This window comes from Ambystoma mexicanum, chromosome 9, assembly GCF_040938575.1.
Source record: "Ambystoma mexicanum isolate Mex_15411 chromosome 9, UKY_AmexF1_1, whole genome shotgun sequence".
Classification (NCBI taxonomy): domain Eukaryota; kingdom Metazoa; phylum Chordata; class Amphibia; order Caudata; family Ambystomatidae; genus Ambystoma; species Ambystoma mexicanum.
In genome coordinates, this window is record NC_090931.1 from 1,470,415,186 (window position 1) to 1,470,440,170 (window position 24,985).

Below are 24,985 nucleotides of genomic sequence, written 5' to 3' on the forward strand. Positions count from 1 at the left end.
TCTGCCTACAAAACACTGTCTGTGAAGCTAATTATTAGAATCTTGTCAACACTTGTAATGAACTCATGAAGGTGAGCAGGATATATCAAATGGGTACAGGAAATATCACATCTAGCAGGGGAGCAAGTGACCTTAACGGTTGGAAGGGCCCTGCTGTATCATAAGGCAAATGTATGCCATAATGTTGAATTGGACATCTTGATGAAGTGTTCAAATTGACAATTTTCTGAAAACCCTTTTTTTGATAAAGAATGTATGAGTTGCTTAGTAAATGTTGCTTGAGTAATACATTGTCTGCAACACATGAAAATAGGCACATTGACTTCCAATACCAGGTATATTGGTTCTCGCAGCCCACATCGGATAGCAATGATTCTATGGATGCTCTCAACCATGAAACTTAGTCAAACAGAAAGTCATCAACACAGATGCGTTTTCTCCTCCTTTGGTTTGGGTGTTTTTTGTTGTAAGGTTTCCAAAAAAGGGAGGGTGTTCTGTGCCATAGCTCCTTAGAATTTGTACCACCTAAGTCTGATATCAATGCACTTGTCAAACAGCTAATGTGTCTCTACCCAGTGTTTGGCAAAGGGAACATTAGTATACCTTAAGGGGGACAAATGTGAACACCAAGAACACCAGCGTTGGCTTTCATAGATTCACATGCTGTGAATATTCCCTGTCTTCAGGCTGGGAATCCCCGGTTACTTATTTTTTAATACATTTCCTAAGGAAAAACTTTTGACACCTTGAGTGTGTTAGGACAGTTTTTCTGAAGTGCTACTCACTTCTTCAAAACCATTCAACTGAGGCAGTACAAGAATCCACTCTTAGTATAAGACTGTACCACCTGAGTACATGGCAGCGTAGGCAGAGCAGCCAGGCTTATTTTAGGAGGAAGAGAGAGCAGTAGATACAGTACAAGTGAAATTGTAATACAAAGGATCCAAAGAAACACTGAAACACTATGTATTGTAAAAATAAAGGATTTATTTAAATACAGGTAGGCCCAGATACATATAGGGGTAAAGTAAGTACTAACACATTATATAAAATCACAATATAAAACACAACACTATACTTGAAATCCACAGACCCAACTATAGACCTTATTTGGAAGTAGTTCTAGGGAAGTCAAAACCTTGTTATACACATGTAGTATAGGTCAAGCCTATTCTTTGGGAGTAAAAGACCAATGGTTACTTTCAGATTACATTCAGTAATAGAAGGGCAGTAGGCCCTTCAATTTGCACAGTGACTCTTGGAAGAAATCACATAAACAGTCAACTGGACAATATACCTTTGGTGAATAGTGAAACACTTATCCTAGGTGAAATAAAAACCTATAACTACTTTCGTCATAACACACAGTTATACCAGGTGAGTAAAACCTAAGGATGTAATATACCATTACAGATGCTTTTGGAATCAGGGGACCCCAGATTGAGGTAAGCAATAACTCTGGTAACTTATTTTGGATGGCACACAGCTAACACAAGGTAAGTAAAACCCACATACTTTAGCTTCACAATGAAGGGGAAAGTAAAACCCAATGTCACACTTTACTGAATAGTTATTCTAGGTAGGCAACAACCTAATGTAGACTTATTAAGGAAAGGCTAGCAGCAAGTCAGAGGAAGCAAGACCCATTTGGGGGACACTTATACAGTTATCATAACAGAACTAACCTGGTGATACCAACAGTTGGAGGACACTCATACAATTTACCCTACAGGGATAATCTGGTGAAACCAACACATTACTTTTGTAAAGAGGCACAACCTAATCACAGGAGAGTAAAATACCTTCACATCTACTTTCTATTAGACTGGCAAAACAGCGGCTGAGGAAGAAAAGATGTTAACCATACTTTTAAGAATAGTGCATCACGCATTCAAGATCAGTAAGAACTTTTGTAACTGTTCACTCTTAGAATTACAGTTACCAACCAACTCTTTACAAGTAAGTAAAACACTTGATTTCTTTTCTAGGCAGAAGTCCCAATCCCTTCAAAGTCTTTCCCTTATTCTTGGAGCATGAGTGTTCTCAGTGGCAGAAGGGGGGTCACTAGGACTAGTGACCAACAGGCAGTGTTAGAAGAAGTTCTTTAGTAGCAAAAGTCAGAATTTTCTTAGGAAAACTGGCAAACAGGCGAGTACTTTACTTTAGAGTTAGAAGAGGGTCCAGGGGCTTCACAGAAGACACCCGAGCAGGATTCTAGCAGTGGGACTGGGTGAACTGGACGAGGGACCTCCCAATCACAGAAAACACCCGAGGACTACACAGAAATCCCAAAAGGCTTAAGGTAAGTATATACCCAAGCCAACACAGTACCTCAGCAATGAAGAAGAGATTGCAGCAGGAGAACTTCAGGGACTGCAGCCAAATACCCGGTCAGTGGATTCCTAGTTCTGGAGACTGAACACAAGACTTCAGAAGGGACTTTGCAGCAGGGATCGATGAAGAAGGCTCTAGGCAAGATTTCTCTCGTGGCTGAATGCGGTCCTGAGGATTTGGCGCCTTTTCAAGGAGCACAGAAGAAGACAGAAAATCGCGGTTGAATTCTAGTTGTTTTAAAGGTCCAGCACTGTTGTGAGGGGACTTTTTGCACTCGATTCGTTTACTCTGGAGATACACCAAGATGCCCACAAAGTTTCAGCGAGATTCGGAATTTGGAAGACTGTGCACCGCACAGTGGCAGGAGGTCCCAGGGTGTTGGGGTATTGCAAGAACGCAAGGTTGCAGCAACCTGTGGGATGGCTCAAAATGCATGTCTTCTTGAGTCCAGTGGGTCTCACCAGGCTCTGGGTTTGGGTCATCATTTCCAGAGTCCCCAGCTCGATTGGAAGGAAGGGCTGCAGCAGGCACGGGTTACACAGCACACTCTCCGGTCGCTGGAAATCGTCTCCACCGCTTTCCCTTCATCATCCTCATCGGTTTAAGTTCCAGTGGTCGACATGATTTCAGCTTCCAGGTTTCCAGTATTTATCAGGAACTACAGCACAACCTCTGCATTCTCTCCCCGCATTTTACAAGAAAGGGGCATCTGGTTGTCCAATCAGGACAGCCAGTCCCCCACTGGGATTTGTCCCAGTTGAAGCAAAGCGTAAGACAAAGGGGGGGGAGTTTTGGACTCCTCCCCCACTTCCTGTGCTTATAGACTGACTGCAGCCTGGGCGGGGTGTCCAGGGGACTCCCGCCGAAGGCAAAACTCACACAAAGGTATTTCCCGCCCTGAATGTCAGGGGAAGGAACAAGAAACAACAAGAAACACTAAAATGGCAGAAAAAGAAGACAGGGCCATTTTGGTAAAATGAGCACCCATAGGTGCCTTTACTGCAGCTGTGATCACAGCCCGCGGAAAAGGTGCACCAAATTAATAAAAGGTATCACTGCCACCAGCCATTAAAGGTAAATTTGTCAATGTAACAGAACTGTTTTAATGTGAAAGGGGATACATTGTATCTCCCCAGCACTCCACATAAGGTGGGATGTGCTGGTTTCACCTAACAAAATGCAAAACGGATCCAAAGATCCTTTCTACCCTAGGGAACCGTAGTTCACTGAAGGATAGCATAAGAAAGTTAAATGGGGAGCCCCTAGGGCAACCCAGCAAAAACAGGCACTTATTGGCAATAAGTTGTTAAACATGATAACTTTAAAAAGACACTATGGAGAGTCTTAAAAATGACACCCATAAAAAGAGTTAAAGATTAGGTGAGTGTGGAAAAAGGTCCCCACTCACTGAGGTATTAATGAAAAATATACCACTAGAAAAGCAAAAAGTTCTGGAGTTGAACCAGGAAAGCAAGATGTACCAGCTCGTGGAAATCTTACCTAAGACTCGTCCCCCCCAGACTAAGGAACAGGAGAAGCTAATCCTCACCTGGATGGATCTCTTGTTTCAAGTCGGTTAAACGCTGAGTCAAATAGCAATCATTTTGTAACCCTTGCTGTGATACTTTTTCTTATATTAGTTATCATTTGCAAACTATATGACCTACAAGTAGTGTTGGGCACTTTATGTCATCACCACTGTGAGGGGGCACAAGTTGTGCCACAAGTAGGCTCCCACCAGAACCCTGAGGGCCTTAAAACCACTGCAAAAGGGCTCCTGGAGCCAGTCCTGGCGCCTTTGGCACCAGGCACATGTATAGGAAGGAAGGGCTGTTCAAACTAGGTCCCATTAATATATATGGGCCTTTAAATCCAACATGGAAGCACCCACACAGTCTATTCTAAGAACCAAGCCATGCGGTCTAGTGTTTTGGGTGTGGCAGACCTGGAACTACTTTCCCTGGTACTACTTTACCTGGGCTATAAAAACCACACCCTGACTGCAGAACACACTTCGTGTTATTCTGCAACCCGCAGCGTGACACTCACTGTGTCCAGCTCCTGGTCTTCAGCATCTTCTTGTAATCCTGCAAGAACAAGAACAAGATTATTCTGTTTTACCTGAGAAAATACCATCCAGCACTCAGCATCTCAACTGGGCTGCAATCTGTGGAAACCGAGAGAAGAAGAAACATCACTCACCTGTGAGTACTACCTTAAGGACTCCCGGCGTACCGCTACCACAGCTGCTGTTCGAACATTGCGACCTGCAATAACGAGAAAGGGAAAAACAATATTAGAACGCGCGCTTCCAAAACATCGAATTCCATCATTCTTACCTGAATTCCATCGCACTACGTCACGCTTCAATCCGGAGCACCACAGCAACATCTGCAAAGGAAAAGAGACATATTTAGGTCGCTTTCAATATTAAAAAACCGCACAGCACTGTACTTGCCTTTACGGATTCCGGGGGCCTGTTTTTCATCGCGCTTTCATCCACTCGCAGCACCAAAGTGGCCTGTGAGGAAAAGAAGAAGAAAACACAGGTTACCTTTAAAAGACAATAAAGGCGCTGCGCTTCGCGCTTTCTCTTACCTAGAAAACGTGCCTCTCCATCCGGCACACCAGCATCAAGACCTTCACACCTGAATAGAAGGAGATAAAGACATCGAATTCCCACCATAAACAGAAAAAAGACTTACAATTAACAAACCTACCTGCCTACCAGCAGATTCGGGGTCACAGCAGGCATGGGCCCAAGGAAGGCGTACTGCAGCAGTGAAGCAACTCGGGCAGCTCGCCAAAAAACGTCAAGCGCCCCTGCACAAGAAACGCAGGACGGATAGCTCACCCTACAAATAACTAAGGTGAGGAAAGAACCCAGTGGGAAGGGAATCGGTTAGAGGGAGGTGGGAGATTCACCCATTAGAGACAGTTATCACAAATCCTCCCTTCTGTAATTGCAGATTAATTATTCAGCACTGGGCAACTATGCATCCAGGGTTTCAGATCTCAGAGCCTTCCAGACGCCCCCGGGGATATCAGGTGAGTGTAACAGAACACAAAGCCTTTAAACCTTATCCACCCGGGCGTCATGGAGACATCTGAAACTGATCAGTTAGCCCAGCTTTTGGGACAATTACGCGCCGAGGTACACGCAGCCCGGCAGGAAACCAATACCTTAAAACGAGTGTTAATAGTCACAAAAGACCGTACTGATGAACTAAGCAAACAGCTACTACAAACACAGGCGGGGCAGGCTCCATTGCCCGGATTCGCCCCATCCGTCGCAACACCAACATCAGTCAATCCAGTACAGATAACGCTGCCGGGAGCGGTACCCCTGGCACCACCAGAACGGTTTAATGGAGACCCCAGACGGTGCGCAACATTCATGAACCAGTGCCACCTCCATTTTCTTTGTAGGCCTGGGGCTTTCCCAAACGACCAGACGAGGGTGGCCTTTGTGTTATCATATTTGAGTGGAAGTGCCGCAGACTTGTCGGTACCTTTAGTGAGCCAGGATAACCCATTACTGCAGAACTTGAGGGGTTTTCAACAGGCGATGGAAAAGTTATTTGCTCGACACTTGCATGGACAAGCTCTTGATAATGAACTCCTGTCCCTCCGCCAAGGGAATCAGGAATTGCTGACTTATATTGCCACCTTTAATAGACTGGTTGTAGAAGCAGGGTGGCCAGAAGATAAAAGAACCATGTTGTTTCATCGGGGCCTACGAGGAGAACTGAAGGATGTCCTTGCTCAAGTGGTAGACCCACCTAAAGACTGTGCAGAGTTTATCAACCTGTTAGTTCAGTTGGACCACAGATTACAGGATCGAAGAACAGACCGAAGTAGACTCAAAAATCGTGTCATGTACGTACGTTCAAAAGATAATGTTCAACGTCCATCAGAAAATACCACAGAACCTATGCAGATTGGAGGAGTACGACCCCCTTTAACCAAGGGTGAAAGAGACAAGAGAAGACAGCTACAGTTATGCCTATTTTTTTTATTTTTTTATTATTGTAACATCTAGTTTATTTCAAACTTTTATTACAACTTTTTATCATTACTTCCACTAACGTCGTCTTCTGCTGCCTTTGGTGTATCTTTGTTTCTTCAATTTGTGACTTTGTCTAGGAAGTTTATGACCGAGCAAGTTAAGTGAACCGAGCTTCCGCCCAGAATGCAGGTCCAAAAGTCCTCCAACGTGTCGGTTTTGGCCTGTAACTTGCTCAGATGTACAATTCTTGTGTCCATAAGTGCTAAACATTCGGTTACTAGATGTTTTGTTGTCTCTGGGTATACTGAACAGTGTCTGCAAGTGTCTTCCGTTACATTACCCAAGTGACGCATCGCCATAATTTTCTTTTATTTATACCCATTGGTTCTCAGACGAAGAAAACTGTCTCTGTCGTATCTTGAGGGAAATTGTAAAAGGTATTTTGGCATATTGTCAACTTTGTTCATCGTTGTCCCCAAGTCTAAAGCTGTCGGGAGATTGCCGTAGTTGTCAAGATTTTCAATCCAAAGCCACTCTTTTAGTTTCTTTCTTGCAATCCATCGGAATGTTGGCAGATTGCATGGTTGCTTTCACCTTTTCTGACCATTCCAATAGTAAAACTTTATGTGGATGATCTCCTCTGGATGCTAATATTAGATACGCAGGTTCAGGGTTGGAGATCACCATCTTTCTTAATAGAGACATAGACTTCCATATCACTGTTCCATATAAGCTCTCCAAGGCTAACTCATGACGTAATATTGTCATAGATAAATGTTTAGGCAGTCTCAGTACTCGCCGCCGGAAAAGACCTTCCAATTGTGACCATATCTTTTGGTCAATGTTCCATCCAGCTTCTACCTCGAATGCAATTGCAGGAATAACTTTCTACACGTAAAACGTTCGTATTGGTGTTAAAGAGAATTTTCCATAGAGTGTCTGGATTCTTGCTCCTTGTAGAGAAAGAGTGTGAGTTCTGCGGTATATGTCTTCTACCCAACACCATTCACGTATTGAGGTATTCACTATTATTCCCAAATAACGGATTTCAGTGACTTCCTCAATCTGATCTTTGTATACTTGCCACTTGAAGTTTTTGTTTATGGGGCCTATTGTAGGCCCAAACTTCATAATTTTAGTTTTTTTCACGTTTATTGACAAATCGTTTTCAGCCATGTAGCTATCTACTTTCGCAAGTATCCGCTGTAGTCCTATCTGGGTCCGATCAAACAATACCAGGTTGTCTGCGTAAATTGCATAGCTTATGTGTTGCCCATTGACTTTTGGTGGAAAACATTTCACAGTTGCTAAGGCAAATCGGACGTCGGCAATGTATAACTTGAACAAGGCTGCAGCCAAGGGACATCCTTGTTTGACCCCTTTGCAGGTATCAATTGCTTTTGACAGGGTGCCTCTTTTGTTTAGTCTAATTCTAATAGTTGTATTTTCGTGCAGGGCTATAATGGGTTACAGCAAAGCCTCAGGACATTTCCATTTTTTCAATTTCTGCCATAGTTTATCTCGATTTATAGTGTCAAAAGCCTGCTGCATGTCGATAAAGGCTACAAATAAGTTATCCTTCTTCTGTAGTGCTTCTAACTTTAATAGGTTCACCAAGGCTAGGTTGATCTCAGTACCTACGCCCTTGGTAAATCCTGTTTGCCTTCCGTCCAATTTGTCATTCTTCAGGGCCCAAACTGAAAGTTTTTTTTGAAGAAACGTTGCAAATACCTTGCCGATTGTGTGCAGGAGGGCAATCGGGCGATAGTCGGCAGGATCCTCCCGACTGCCCTTCTTGAAGACTGGTACAATTATTGCCGTAGTCCAGGATACCGGCACTTTTCGTCTTTCCGCTATTACCAAGAACAAGTGTTCGATGAATATGGACCGCGCATACTTATGTTTCTTTAGCATCACGTTAGTGATGCCGTCTGGGCCTGCTGCTCTAGAATTCTTCAGCTTCATGATTGCCGTACATGCGTCTTCACTGGTCTCCTTTATGTCCCACTCAGTTTCAGGTTTTTCACATTTCCTGTTCGATATCCTCTCAGACCCTGAAAACACTTTATGAAAATGTAACAGCCAGTCGTTTTCAGCGACACCATTTGCCAGAGCGGCAACTTGGTTAACAGAGCCTCTATTCGCAATGTTCCATATTTCTCTTGTGTTATGTGTGTTAATTAAACCCAACATCTCTTCCCCACGCTCTTGGTCTCTCTGATGGGAGAAGGTTTTGAGCCAGTTACGATATTTTTGTTTCCTCCGTTTTATCGGGCTGCGAGCGTTTGTACCAAAGCATGATTTTAGTTCAACTAGATCTTTCTTCAGCTGTTTCTTTTATTTCCTTAAAGTCATGATCCAATTGTGTTTGTGAACTATATCAGTATTTTGGTTTTGGGCGAATCCCACTGTTAAACATGGCAGGAGCGCTACATAATGAGTTGGGTTGGCAACGTCTTTATTTGGCACCTGTATTGCAGTGTTTAATTCACAAATTTGTTTTTCTTTTATTCGGAGTCTGTTTCGTACGGGATTCACCTCTAGCGCTTGGCCTTCGATTTCAACCTCACCTTTGCATTTTAATGGCCATGACATAACAAGTACGTAGTGATCGCTGTTTGCAGTTGGTATAATACACAGCTTGTTGGTGTTTACGAACACGTTTTTTCGACGTCCAGATGTAATCAAGTATCTTATTGTGTCCCAAGTTATGCCAGGTATAGTTTGGAGGTCTATTGCCATTCACACTTCCATTTGCCATCAGGCAATCACTTGCTTCCATGCCAGGTATAGTTTGGAGGTCTATCGCCATTCACACTTCCATTTGCCATCAGGCAATCACTTGCTTCCATTTCGTCATTCCATAGTGTTCTTCTAGTGCTTTCGAGGCATCCATCAGTGTCTTTAGCCACTATCCGCTCCTTATTCTTGTCGAACCATGAAATATTCAAGTCTCCACACACTATGATTGATAAGTCTGTATGACTTCTCTGGTTTTTGTCTATTATCTTCATCACAGCGGAAACAAATGTTCTAACTGAGATCTTTACTGGATTCCAGTAGACGTTCAACAAAAGCAGTGTTTGTGCTTTATTTTCACTTCCGTTAGAGTGTTTAAGTAGAGTCCCTTGAACATAACTATTAGGGTTGTTTTCCTCAATTACTTCCCAGTTTGTTCCTGACTTCACCATAGTTATTAACCCGGAGAATGGTCTTCCTCTAAAAGAAATTTCAGCCGTGTTTATCAGTGTTTGGTAGCCATCCTTTTCTGGTGTGGAACGCATCCAAGTTTCCTGCAGACAAATAGCAAAGTTATCAGTCAGGTCTACTGGGAAGTCATTATACAGGTGACTGAATCCTCTGGTGTTCCAGGAAATCACAGATACTATGACATCTGGGTCAGTTTTCGCTAGCTAATGTTTTTTTGTCTCAAACATTGAATTCCCGTTCCGCTGATGTGGCCGTGAGTCGGTGTTCAACTGTCTCCTAAATTCCACTCGTAGTTGTTCCAGCATTGTAGTATCGCTCCGATTTTCTTTTCTCTCTTCTGCGGTCTGGTTATCAGTCATCTCCAGTTCTGAAATCTCAAACCCTAAGCACAAGAGCTCTTCTTTTGCGGCCATCAATATCTTGCGGACTGCTTGTGAGATGATGTGTAGTAAAACACAATCAACACGCTCCTCCGAAGTGTATTCTACAATTCGAATATCATCAGATCTAATGGTACGTACCACTGGAACAGAGTGCAACAATCGCATTATATTGCCACGATTCAAGTTGACATCAAGATCGTCATTAAAGACATTTTCAATCCTTATCTTTCGTGTGGACGCATTCAGCTCTCCTCGATGCTCTTTTGCCACTGGTTTAGAGGATTTCTGATTTTGAGCTGATGTATTGGTTGGATTTAGAGCCACTCGTATTTTGTTTTTATGCTCGCGGCTGGATGTTACTTGCCTTTTATCCAATTCTTTTGGCTGAGCCACTTGGTCGCTCTCTGCCCTTGACTGTGCGCCTTTTGTACTCTTATTATTGCGTGATTTCATCGTTGACTGTTTCTCGCCAGAGCTTTGTGTTGAGGTTCCTGGGCTGTGTGAGTTCTTGTCCAGCCGCGCATCTTCAAACACTATGGTACAATCATCTTTGTCCTCATCGGGGTAGGTAGAGAGATTGCATAGCTCCTCAAGTTGTTCAACTGAAGATGTTACACTCAGGTACAAGTCAATTCTCATTCTTTTTTTAGGGTTTGCAAGTCCTTTGCTAGCTTTACTCACTTCTTTACCAGCTTGTCCTTCAGTATCGTTTTTCTTTGATTTTTCTCTTTCAAATATCTTGGGTTTTACTGGCGTTGTCAAGTTTCTTATGAATTTCCTTGTGTTACTGGTTTGATTTGATGGCGCCTGAATATTCTTCTTTTCAGCCAGTCTTTTCTTTCCTTGTTTGTTAGGAGCTGTTTGCAAATTCTCTTTGCTCGCATCAGAGGAGAGATTTTTTGCTGATCCACTAAATATCCCATACGATGCTTTTGATGAGGAGGAAGAAGACATTTCTATGCTCTTCTCATTTGTGATCATCACCCCTGTTCCTTTTGCGAAGGAGCAAGCAGGGATTTCTGTGCTCTTCTCGTTTGGGGACTCAGCCCCTGTTCCCCTGATTTTTTGTTCAGGGTTTTTCACTGTGTTATCTAACACAACCATTTGTGATCTGCGTTTGGAGCTCTCGTCTACAGAGAGCGAGTTGTGATTATCCATCATGACGGTCGTCATTTTCTCACTATTATCCAATTGAGCAGAAAGGCCATTGACGTTAGTTACTATGTCGGGCTCACTTTTTCATTTATCTTATTCGTCTTGTCTGTTTCCAGAGGGCATTGTGTGTGTGCATGTGAACCACTTTGCACCATCTTCACAGCTAAAGCTGCGGCCAGGGATGTCTGCGCAGCTATCTGTTTCAGGAGACCGGCCATTTTCTCCAATCGAATATTTTTTTCTTCACTGTCTTTCAGAATCAGCTCAAATTGCCTATTTGAATGGTCACTTCACTGACCTTCTTCTGGTTTTTGTCGTGGTTGATGTGCTAGAAGGTGAGTTTCCATTTTGATTATTTTTCGTTGAGGTGACCCAGTATTACTTAATTATTTTGAATTGTTTCATGCAAGCTCTCATATAATTTTATAAATGGGATTAGTGCCAATGAGGTGGCAGCTAACACATTATTATGAATCTGGATTGCGGCCGCTGTTGACAAGTTGGATTTTTGTTCTGGGTCTTTGTCAACGGGGCTCCGTGTGCTTTCATTGTTCATGTGGTCCTGTACACACCTTTCGTGTGAGGGAGGGCTTTTTTGCCTTTGTTGATAGTGCGGTTCTGAGCCTCTCACCCCCATTGGACCATATGAAGATCTCTTTTCTGCAATTGTTTGACTTTGATTGTCATGTCGATGTGTTATTGGCACTGTGTAATTCTCAAAGGTCGAGGACGTAGCACGTTTACCTCTGGCATTGTTTGTCCTACCAGCCTTTACAGACACCGCTGGCGAGCTAGTTAGCGATTTAGTCGCCGATTCGCCAGCTCCTTCAATTATGGAGGGGTTATTCAGGGTAGTACTCGTGTGTCTAGACGTTAGTCTAGGAGAGCTGCTATTACCTGCTTTTCCATTTGTCTTGCCTTCATTTGCTCAAAGTCTGCCTGAAGCCTCATCGTCAGGCGTGCCTCTCGCCCAGCAAGGTCGATCCCTTTTTTGGCCATGCCTGTATCGTGTCCAAAAAGTGAGTCACCGGCATTTTCTCGGGTAACTTCGTTGTGTCTTGAATCCAAGCTATTTAGCGAGCTTGTTACATTTTCCTCTCTCCATCTGCCGTCGTTGTGTTTTGACTTGCAGCAATGTTCTTCAATGTTACAATTTGTTATTTTTTGTATTGGAGTGCTCTCATTTTCTAGCTTTCTAGTGCTCTCATTTTCTGGTGTTAGCTGTGTGGCATGTTCTTGAGGAAAGGTGAAATGCAGCGAGTTTGTATCCAAGTGTACGCGAGGGACCTCTACTGTGAGCAATTCCAAATCGGTCACATCAAATGGTGATTGGAATGCTTCGGCATTTATCTCGACTACCGCTGGAACGGTAGCGTGTAAGATGGAGCCATTTTTGATCAACTTGGGTATATCCACACTATTTCCCGTGCTTGTTGTTGCACTTTCATCAGATCTTAACGCTTCAATGATTGGAAGAGTATTTTGTAGTTTATGTCGAGGATCGTTTATTTTGCTGGCCACATTGCTGCCGTTGCTGCCGCATTTACTGTTGAGCTCGTGAGCCCCACTTGATTGTAAATAAGGTTCACTGGTGTCGGCAGCAATTGCTGTGCAGGGAGAAGCCGCTCCGGCGACTGTTTGTCTGTTGGACTCAATGCAGCAGTTGGTGCCAGGGTCGCAGCTAAGACAAGATCAATGGCAACGGGGGGCTTAGCATATAATGGCGTCGGCGCCGGACTACATTGAGTTGTTTGTGATACTGATACTGGTACTGGTAGGGGAATGGCGTCTACACATATGTCGATTTCTAAAGCTAAAGCTTTAGGGCATAACTGTTTCTCGTTGGAAATGCTCAATGGCTCAGACCCCCTTATTTCACTTAATTCGTGGAAGATCCTTACATCTTGCTCTATTTCGTTTCCAGTAACAAGGTCAGTTTCATTGACATTTTTTGTTACAATCTCACAGTCATTATCAATGTCAGTGTCTGTGTGCATTGCAATATCAGCCATGTGACAAGACTGGGAGAGCAGAGAGTTCTGGGCTTGTTTGGATTTGAGCCGAGTCAAGGGCCTATTGTCGGCCATTAGTTGTTCTTAACTCAGTTACTGCAGTCTGCTGCGGACTGCTGCAGACTGAACTCGTCTCGAGCTCCGCGCGCGCTCCGCGCTCTTCCGGGTTTTTAAAGGTAGTTGGGCTTATTTTTCTTAAAGCAACACCACCATCCACAGGAAAGCAGAGACCAAGCAGTGTAGCTGCAGCTCCTCTCTCCACCACAGACTGCTGCAGACTGAACTCATCTCAAACTCCGCCTATACTGCGGTAAATCGGGTCACTACCTCAAAGAATGCCCAGTGAAACCTCCAAGGAAGGTGGTATGCGCTACAGAGAAAGAAGATGATGGAAAGGAATCGGAGAACTACCAGGCCCGGCAAGTGTAGAGGTCTGCTTGTTGAGCGAGAAGGATGAGTCACAGACCTCACATTTCGCCCTACCAGTAACATTGATCAATCACCAACGACCGTCACGGATGTATGCCTTAGAGGCATATATAGACAGTGGAGCAGTTGGTAATTACATAGATCGAGATCTGGCAACAGAAATGGGACTTCCCTTATGCACAAAACCAACAACTGAAAAGGTAAATACTGTTGACGGTAGAGAAATTGCTTCGGGACCAGTAACCCAATGCACAACAGAATTAACCCTTCTGTGTCAGGATGGACATCAAGAAGCAATTACGTTTGACCTCGTCAAAGCTCCTCAGTTCCGGTTGATATTAGGGATGCCATGGTTAGTAACTCACAATCCCCACATAGACTGGCGTGCAAAGAAACTGACCTTTTCCGATGAATGCCCCCACGCTTGCTGCGCGAAATCTATACCACAGCCAAACCCGAAATCTGTTCAAGGAATAGCATCGAGGTTCGCGGAACCAATGGAAACCTTACCAAAAGAATATCAGGATTATCAAGATGTTTTTCAGAAGGAACAGGCTAACACATTACCGCCAAATAGGCCCTATGACTGTCAGATCAACCTGATACCTGGCGCACAGGTTCGTTGTGTTCGAATTTATGCACTTATGGAAACCGAAAATCTCCACTTGAAGTCTTATCTGGATCAATACCTGGCTAATGGATTTATCTGCCCGTCAAAGTCACTGGCAGCCTCTCCCTTATTCTTCGTACCCAAGAAGGAAGGAGATTTGAGGACTTGCATCGATTAACGCGCACTTAATCAAATCACAGTAAAAAAACGCTACCCTTTGCCCCTTATCCTGGAACTGTTGGACCAAGTCCAGGATGCCCAAATCTACACCAAACTTGACCTCAGAGGAGCATACCACCTTGTACGTGTTAAGAAAGGGGATGAACGGAAAACCGTGTTTCGCACCAAGTATGGCCTGTACGAATATCAGGTAATGCCTTTCGGGCTGTGCAACGCTCCTGCAGCGTTCCAATACTTCATGAATTATGTATTACGGGAATTAATCGATGTCTGTGACCCGGTCTATATCGATGACATCCTGGTGTATTCCCCCTCTGAAAGAGATCATATGGAACATGTTTGTTCAGTCCTTGCAAAACTTCGCCAGCACAAACTGTACGCTAAACTCGAGAAATGCTCCTTCCATGTCACCGAAGTTGAGTTCCTCGGTTTTGTTCTCTCGCCAAAGGGAGTCAAGATGGATTTACACAAAGTAGATGCCATCCTTAATTGGCTGTCACCTTCTTCACTTAAAGGAACCCAAAGCATGCTCGGCTTTGCAAATTTCTATCGCCGATTTATTCCCGATTTCTCACGGATAGTCCACCCAATCACATTGTTACTGAGAAAAAACAACAAAAAATTCCAATGGACTGAAGAGACGGAACAGGCCTTTCAAGAACTCAAGAAAAGATTCACCTCTGCGCCAATTTTATGACATCCTCGCCCTGATCTCCCCTATGTAGTGGAAACTGATACTTCAAGCGTAGCTATGGAAGCAGTTCTCTCTCAAAGAGCTCCAGAGACAGGCCAATTACACCCCATGGCCTTTTGGTCACGTAAATTCTCACCACCAGAACTTCACTATGCAATTACAGAAAAAGAATTGTTGGCAATAAAATCAGCCTTCAAAGCCTGGCTGCAGTATCTATTAGGTGCCAGACATACCATCACAGTAATCACGGATTACCGAAACCTTCAATACCTAAAGTCAGCAAAAGCCCAATCGTCACGACAATTGCGGTGGGATCTATTCTTCGCAGAATATGATTACGTAATAACATACCGACCAGGAGTTCAGAATGGGAAGTCCGATGCCTTGTCTCGTATGGTTGTTGAAGAGAAATCGAACAGTACCCTGGACCCTGTTGCCATCATCCCAAGTGATAAACTACTGGGACCCATCACCACATTGACTCTGAGTGAACTTCAAGATAATATTCGAACCTTAATGAACCCCGAGATCTTGCAGAAATGGGATTCCCAAAATGAACATCACACGGTTCTGGATGGATTACCTTACTTCAGGGAACGAATATATCTACCAAGTAAAGATCTGCAAGAATTGGTCATGTCTGGTTATCACGATTCCCTGATTGAAAGCCATCCCGGAATTGTTAAGACTCTAGCCAAGGTTAAACGGAATTATTGGTGGCCAACCTGGTGTAAGGACATTGCTCAATTTGTTCTATCCTGTGGGATATGTGCACAGAATAAATCACAAAAACAGAAACCAGCTAGCCTCCTACAACCACTGGACAGTCCACCGGCTCCCTGGCATACTCTTTCTCTTGATTTTATTAGAAACTTACCTCCCTGTCAAGGTTTTAATACCATTCTGGTGGTTGTAGACTTGTTCTCTAAAATGGCACATTTCATTCCATTCAAAGGACTTCCTAACGCTACCAATCGCTGAAACCAATTTGTATCCAGCTTCTGGAGGACATGTTGTACCATGGCACAAATCGATGTTCGATTATCCCCTAGCCATTACCCCCAAACAGATGGACAAACAGAAAGAACAAACCAGACATTAGAACAGTATCTACGTTACATGCTGCTTCAAGTGGAAGAGAATTGGAAAGACTTGTTATGGATAGTGGAATACGCATACAATAACTCCATACACACCAGCACGGGACAAAGCCCTTTCTATACAATATACGGAAGACATCCACGTACCTCTGACCTAGACTCCCCCACGACCTTGGAAATGCCAGCGATAAAGACTCTACACACAAGCATAACCCAAGCCTTCAAAAGGGCAAATGAACATTTACTGCAAGCCAAAGACAGACAAAAAAATTCTCGGACCGGCATCGAAAGAAAGTTCCCGATTACCAAGTTGGAGACAAAGTCTGGTTGGCATCAAAACATGTGCCCATAAAAGGTACCCGGACCTTTCGTCCAAGATATCTAGGACCCTATACCATCAAATCGGTGATAAATCCGGTGGCTGTCAAGTTAGCCTTACCACCAAGCAAGCAAATTCATCCAGTGTTCCATGTGTCACTTGTAAAACCTGTACAACCAGGAACCCGAGTCTTAACACCACCAAAACCTGTGCTAGTTGATGGAGACCCTGAATTTGAAGTTAAAAACATCCTGGATTCGAAACGTACCAGATCTAAGCTATACTATTTAGTGGACTGGAAAGGGTACGGGCCTCAAGACAGAACTTGGGAACCAAGTGGAGATATTCATGCACCATGTCTGATTAAGAGGGTTCACCTGGATAACCCCACCAAACCTGGACCTGACAGGAGGGATACCATGAGAGGGGCCTTGGTCGGGGGAGTGCTGTCATGACCACTGTGAGGGGGCACAAGTTGTGCCAAAAGCAGGCTCCCAACAGAACCCTGAGGGCCTTAAAACCACTGCAAAAGGCATCCTGGTGCAGTCCTGGCGCCTTTGGTACCAGGCTCATATGTAGGAAGGAAGGGCTATTCAAGCTAGGTCCCATTAATGTACATGGGCCTTTAAATCCAACATGGAAGCACCCACACAGTCTATTCTAAGAACCAAGCCATGCGGTCTAGTGTTTTGGGTGTGGCAGGCCTGGAACTACTTTCCCTGGTACTACTTTACCTGGGCTATATAAACCACACCCTGACTGCAGAACACGCTTCGTGTTATTCTGCAACCCGCAGCGTGACGCTCACTGTGTCCCGCTCCTAGTCTTCAGCATCTTCCTGTAATCCTGCAAGAACAAGAACAAGATTATTCTGTTTTACCTGAGAAAACACCATCCAGCACTCAGCATCTCAACTGGGCTGCAATCTGTGGAAACCGAGAGAAGAAGAAACATCACTCACCTGTGAGTACTAGCTTAAGAACTTCCGGCGAACTGCTACCACAGCTGCTGTTCGAACATTGCGACCTGCAATAACGAGAAAGGGAAAAACAATATTAGAACATCGAATTCCTTTCAGTCTTACCTGAATTCCATCGTGCTACGCCACGCTTCTATCCGGAGCAACACCTGCAAAGGAAAAGAGACATATTTAGGTTCGCTTTCAATATTAAACAATCGCAGAGCGCTGCACTTGCCTTAACGGATTCCGGGGGCCTGTTTTCATCGCGCTTTCATCCACTGGCAGCACCACAGCGGCCTGTGAGGAAAAGACGAAGAAAACACAGGTTAGCTTTAAAAGACAATAAAGGCGCTTTGCGCTTTCTCTTACCTAGAAAACGTGCCTCTCCATCCGGCACGTCAGCATCAAGACCTTCGCACCTGAAAAGAAGGAGATAAAGACATTATCGAATTCCCACCATAAATAGAACAAAGACTTACAATTAACAAACCTACCTGCCTACCAGCAGATTCGGGGTCACAGTAGGCCTGGGCCCAAGAAAGGCGTGCTGCACCAGTGAAGCAACTCGGGCAGCTCACCAACAAACGTCAAGCGCCCCTGCACAAGAAACGCAGGACGGATAGCTCGCCCTACAAATAACTAAGGTGAGGAAAGAACCCAGTGGGAAGGGAATCAGTTAGAGGGAGGTGGGAGATTCACCCATTAGAGACAGTTATCACCAATCCTCCCTTCTGTAATTGCACATTAATTATTCAGCACTGGGCAACTACGCATCCAGGGTTCCAGATCTCAGAGCCTTCCAGACGCCCCAGGGATATCAGGTGAGCGTAACACTTTACTCTTGTCTAAGGTATAGGGGATCTGATTAAACAGTCCCTCAGAAGTTGTGACAACCTCTGAACCCACAATATGCTTTTTAAAAGGGTTCTTATAAAGAAATCCCTTAGACCTAGAGGGGTCTCCATGATTCCTCACCACCTCTCTCACATGAGCAGGTTGGGTCTCAGGTATCCTAGTTGGAGGGGTTGTGGCAAAGCATTGTACATCCTTCCACTTCCTCTTAGATCCGTTTTTACCTTGGTTAGGGTCTTCCCTTCTAACACTAGGATTTACAAGGGGGTCTTCATCAGAAGAGCCCACAATTTCAAGGGGTTTAGCCTTAGACATATCTTTTCTGGATTTCCACCAGCTTTGAGGTTTACCAGTCCTCAAAGGCCTAGTTAGGTTTCCAACTTGTCTATCCACCCCTCCCTCAGAAGCAGTGTGGGTCAATGACTTTGGAATTGGAACAGAAAAGGTAGAGAATGGTTTGGGCTCCCATTTCCCTAATATTCTAGATTTTGATTTGCCTTTGTTAGAGGTTTCCCTTCTAACATTAGGACTTTCAGTAGGATTCTCTCTAGAGGATCCGACAGGTTTAGAGAGATCTCTTGAAACAGAGACCCTAGCCTTGTCAGAACATCTATCTATCTCTCCTGTAGGAGTAGTTGGAGTCAAATGCTTTTTATTAGAAGGCCTAGTAAGAAAGCTATTCTTGGGTTTCTTATAACTCTTTTTGGTTTTCAGTTTTTCAGGCCTAGAAGTTTCATTCTGGGCACTCCGATTTAAAGGAGAAAACTCAATTCCTACCTTGGGGTCAAGAAAACTCCTTGCCCTCTTAGGGTTGTGCATTTTCAAATGTTTCAGCCACTACCGTTTTAACTGAAGGGCCCTTTATTCTAAAGGACATACACTACACAGGGTGTGTGACATGAACACTAAGGTTCTTCTCAGTTTCAAAAAAGTTTTTATACAGTGTTATAGATTGGACAGGAATATATAAGTTTCTATCCACAGGGTGAACCACTTCCACTATACATGGGTTTTCAAAGGGTTTGTTTAACTTAGTGTTAACTGAAGGTGGGGTCACAACAGTGACCTGGTTAATGGTATTAAACCATATTGGTACTAGGACAGAAGTTTTTAAGTTTCTGGGAACTAGTTGAATCACTTCCGCTACATGTGGTTTTTCAAGAGGCTCTATCACCTTAGCAGCAGCTAAAGGTGGGGTCACAGGAGTGACCACTAGCTTTGCGGGCCTAGGGGCTTTGTCCCTATTTGAAGTTATGGGTGCTACGCCCAAGTGCCCTTCAGAGTGGCAGTTAATGCCTTTTATCTCTAAGGAGGGGTCTCCTAAGGGGACCACTCTTACTTCAAGGTTAAGAGCCACAGTCTTTTTACAAGGGGGCTCAGCTGAGTCTGTGACCACAGCTTTTCTGCTATACTTAGTATTGACAGATTTTTTAAGGGATGAGGATACAGCACTTCTTGACCTACCTCTATTATAGAGTCCCTTAAAGAGTTTATATATGGAGAAGCTTTCTTCATATATCTAACTATGAGAGGTGTTGTTACCCTATCCCAGTTACCTCTTTCTACTTCATGTAAATCCAAGAGCACTTGGTAGTCTATCATGGGAAGTCTAAAAAGAACCCAGGGTATTCTATCACTCTCACACAGACCAAACCTTTTACAAGTGAGGTCAAAGGTTTTCAGCCATACAACAATGTCATACTTCATATCATACTGACTCACCAATTCTGGGAACCTGGAAGCTGTAGACACAAAAGCCCTGGAAAAAGAAGAGGGGTACAGAAAACTGTCTTCTACAGACCTGTTAGACTCTTTCCCATATTCCCACATTTCCAAATTGTTTTTCCACAGGTATTTTCTTATATCCAGTTCCTTAGATATCTCAGAGCAAATGGTAGGCAGTAAGCTATAGGCAAGAGAAGGAGAGGGGGTGAACTAACATCCTCCTCATCAGAACCCTCATATTCCTCCTCTGAGGAGTATGGACAGCTGTCAGAACCCTCATCATCCTCACTCCCAGCAATATTGTTAGAAGTGGACACGGGTTCACTAAAACCATGCATATGGTCCCATAACCTTTGTAGTAAGTCAGCTTACTTCCTTCCACATTTTCCAGTGCAGTATAAGAGAAGTCCTCAGGCCTAAAGCAGGCCATGGTGTTGCTTCTTGTGTTAAATACAATAAGTATACTTTACCGTGGCTAAACCAAACCTACTGGATGGTTTCCTTTGGACACAAAGTATATCAATAATCAATGTAATGCAATCCATCTTTATCCCAGAGCATGTCAACAGTGTTAGGAAAGTTTTTCTGAAGTGCTACCCACTTCTTAAAAACCATTCAACTTAGGCAGTACAAGACTCCACTCTTAGTATAAGACTGTACCACCTGAGTACATGGCAGAGTAGGCAGAGCAGCCAGGCTTATCTTAGGAGGGAGAGAGAGCAGTAGATACAGTACATGTGCAATTGTAATACAAAGGATCCAAAGAAACACGGAAACACTATGTATTGTAAAAAAAAGGATTTATTTAAATACAGGTAGGCCCAGATAAATCTAGGGGTTAAGTAAGTACTAACACATTATATAAAATCACAATATAAAACACAACACTATACTTGAAATCTACAGACCCAAGTATAGACCTTATTTGGAACACCTAACAGTAGTTCTAGGGAAGTCAAAACCTTGTTATACACATTTAGTATATGTCAAGCCTATTCTTTGGGAGTAAAAGACCAATGGTTACTTTCAGATTACATTCAGTAATAGAAGGGCAGTAGGCCCTTCAATTTGCACAGTGACTCTTGGAAGAAATCACATAAACAGTCAACTGGACAATATACCTTTGGTGAATAGTGAAACACTTATCCTAGGTGAAATAAAAACCTATAACTACTTTCGTCATAACACACAGTTATACCAGGTGAGTAAAACCTAAGGATGGAATATACCATTACAGATGCTTTTGAAAACAGGGGACCCCAGATTGAGGTAAGCAATAACTCTGGTAACTTATTTTGGATGGCATACAGCTAACACAAGGTAAGTAAAACCCACATACTTTAACTTCACAATGAAGGGGAAAGTAAAACCCAATGTCACACTTTACTAAATAGTTATTCTAGGTAGGCAACAACCTAAGCCAGGGGAAGCAAGACCCAGTTGGGGGACACTCATACAGTTATGATAACAGGACTAACCTGGTGATACCAACAGTTGGAGGACACTCATACAATTACCCTACAGGAATAATCTGGTGAAACCAACACATTACTTTTGTAAAGAGGCACAACCTAATCACAGGAGAGTAAAATACCTTGTTTGTTTGTTTGTTTGTTTGTTTGTTTGTTTATTTATAATGCGCGAACGTACCCGGGGGTATCAGGGCGCAGCTTTTACAAGAATTTTCGAAGCTTGGTTACAGTACACGAGGAATATACATAATACAAAAGTAGGTGCACAAATGTTATATACAATATATACAAATCAGTAATATACAGGTAAGCAAGAGGCACACGTAGTTACGAGGTGTGCGTGTAGCGCTGGACACTAACTGGTCTTAGTGGGTCTCCAGTTTCAGCCAGGAGATTAACTTGGAACGGAAGTTCTGATAAGGCAAGTCTACTCTAAGGTTTGGAGGCAGGGAGTTCCAAAGTTTGGCAGCTTTTACCGGGAAGCTGTTGCCTCCTATGGTGGCCCGTTTGTAGTGGGGGACAGATAGGCAATCTTTGTATGCGGTTCTGACGGGTCTTGAGGAGGATTGTTTGTGGAACCTGTTGATCAGGTAGGTTGGGGCTGCGTTGTTAAGAGACTTGTGGGTGAGAGATGCCGTTTTTAAGAGAATTTTATCTCTGGTGGGGAGCCAATTGTTCTGTTGGCTGAGTCCTGTGATGTGTTCTCTTCTGGAAATGCCCAAAGCTGCTCTGAGAGCGTTGTTCTGAAGGATTTGCAGTTTATTGGTGGTGGCCTTGGTGGATCCTAGGTAGAGGGCGTTACAATAGTCGAGGCGAGACAGTATGAGGGCTCTGGCGAGTGTCAGACAGCTAGTATCAGACAGGAAAGGTTTGGCTGCACGGATTAATTTGCACGTGTAGGCCGTGGAGGATGCAAGGGAGCTCACTTGTCTTTTGAGGGAAAAATTGGAGTCTAGATAGAATCCCAATGTTTTGACCTCCTGTCCGACTTTGATGTTGTTCCCGTCAATCATGAAGGAGTTATAAACCGGGCCAAGTTTCTTTATACTGATGTAGTGCCTAAGAAGATGAGTTCTGTTTTATCATCATTCAGGCATAGTCCATGAGTGGCCATCCATGCCTGGATGATGATGTACACCCTATTTAGCAAGGCCAAATCCTTTCCATAATCTCCTGAAAGCGGAAGGAGGATCTGAGTATCATCTGCATAGTTAGTGTAGGTGATACCGAGATGATCCAAATCATCGAAAAGGGGCTTGGTAAATATGTTGTATAATGTGGGGGAGACACAGGAGCCCTGAGGAACACCACATGTGATGGGTATAGGGTCTGCTGCCGCCGTGGGAGAGAAGACCCTCATAGTCCTGCCGTTAAGGAAGGATGTGATCCAGGTGATGGCCTCGCTGGAGAAGTGAGCCGAAGTGTGGAGGTGTGGGCAAAGGACAGAGTGATCGACCAGATCGAAGGCTGCAGATAGGTCGAGGAGGAGGAGTAGGGCGGCTTGCCCGTTGTCTCTGAGCGAATCGATCTGCGCTTTCAAGTCAATAAGGGCAGTTTCAGTCCCATGTTGGGGACGGAATCCAGATTGTCTAGAGCCTAAGAGGTTGTGTTCTTCCAGGTGCTTCTGTATTTGTACATAGGCAACATTGTCCAGAATTTTTAGTAGAAAGGGAACAGTAGTTATGGGTCGGTAGTTTGTGGGTATGGCTGGGTCAAGTGTGGGTTTTTTCAGCAGAGGTAGTACCCAGGATTGTTTTAGGTTAGTAGGGATGGAGCCAGTGGCAAAGGAAGCATTGATCAATTTTGTAATGAAAGGGGAGAGGTCGCGTGCAGCATCTTTAATGAGCTGTGCAGGGCATAGATCTCCCTGGCAATTAGACGGTTTCAGGGACAGGATAATTTTTTCAACTTCCAGTGTGTTGACTTTGGCGAATTGGAAGCGGGCTAGGTCAGTGGGCATGGGCTTGTCCGGAATTTTTGAGTTGAGGGTGTCATTCAGGGATGCTCTTTTGCTGGTGATTTTACTTTGAAGAGTCGCAATCTTGTTTGCTAGTGCACTTTGAATTTCTGAGCACCAGTTTTTATCTTTGGTGCACGTGTCAAGGGGTGCTATGGGGGTTTCTATTTCTTTAAGGATGGAAAAAAGTTCTTTCATGTTAGATTTAGCTTGTGATATACGAGAGTCAAAGGAGGCTCGTTTGGCCAGGTATATTTCTTTTTTGTAGAGTGCAGCTAGTTTGGAAAGTTTTAGTTTGTTAGAGACTGAAGGGGATTTTTTCCAGATGGCCTCGCAGTTTCTTTTTTGCTGTCTTAGTTTTTTGAGGAATGGTGTGTACCATTTGTTAAGGTGCGTTTTCGGTTTACTGGATCTCAGTTTAAGGGGGGCGATGCGGTCCAGTGAGGTGGCCATAATCTTGTTATATTCTTCAACCAAGGACTCAGGGTCCAGGTTATCAGGAAGTGAGTTGAGAGTGGGGAGTAGGTCAGGGATAAGTCTTTCTACTGTCATGTTCTTCTTGTTTCTAGTGAGAGTGGGTGGGGCCTTAATGTTAGGCGGGGGTGGGGGTCTGTCGGTGGAGAGCATGAATGATACCAAATGGTGGTCAGTCCAGGCTTGGGGTGAGATATTTGTGATGTTCACTAGGCAGTTGTGGTCGGCCACCCAGTCAAGTGTTCTACCTTTCGTATGCGTGGGTGTCATACATCTTTGCACAAAGCCTAAATCAGTAAGAGTATTAGCTATGGTACTAGCGGGATGGTCTTCTAGGTCATTGTAGCCCAGGTTAAAGTCTCCTAAGGTGAGAGCTTGAGTGGAGCTTTTGAGGTTGCTAGATAGGATGGAGTTAAGGTCTTCATCGAAGGTGCCAATGGGGCCTGGCGGACGATAGATCAAGTAGATGTTAAGAGTTTGGGAGTTAGTGAGTGGTATTTTGACTGCTAGTGATTCGCAGGAGAGGGCATCGGTCGAGGTAGCTAGTCGCATGGTAAGACTGCACTTATGGATAAAGGCGACACCACCTCCTCTAGAATTAGGGCGGTCTTGTCTCAGGATAGAATAGTTATCTGGGACTGCCAACATAAGCATAGGGCCTGCTGCTGGGTGTAGCCAGGTCTCAGTGATGGCGAGGAAGTCAAGGTCTTCGGTGAGGATTAAGTCTGCAATTTCTGTAGCATGAGCTACTAGCGACCTGGCATTGATCAAGGCTCCCTTGATATTGGGGCTAGCTTTGTTTTTAGAGATAGTGGCTATGTTTTTTGAAGTAGTAGTATGGCGCTTGTCTTGTGTAGGTTTAGGGGTACCCTGGTTGCGGGAATTCTGAAGGGTTTGTAGTGGGTTACTGGATTGTGTGGAGGTATTTGGTCGCGGTGGCAACGATCTAGAGTTTTGTGTAGTGGGCAGTGAGCGGGCAAGTGGTTCATGGATTTTGGCTAGTCTAGCTCTCAGTCCTAAGTTCCTTTCTGTAGTGGTGCGAGGGTGACTGGAAGGTAGCAGTATCTGAGAGTCGTTTAAATCTGGGTATGGTACTTGGTTGTTACGCC

At 44.1% G+C, this 24,985-nt stretch overlaps 1 protein-coding gene across 1 annotated transcript in view; it reads right to left on the reverse strand.

Annotated features, from left to right (window-relative positions):
• ADCY10 (adenylate cyclase 10) overlaps positions 1-24,985 on the reverse strand; it is a 1,140,628-nt gene that overhangs the window by 612,218 nt on the left and 503,425 nt on the right. The window lies entirely within an intron of this gene.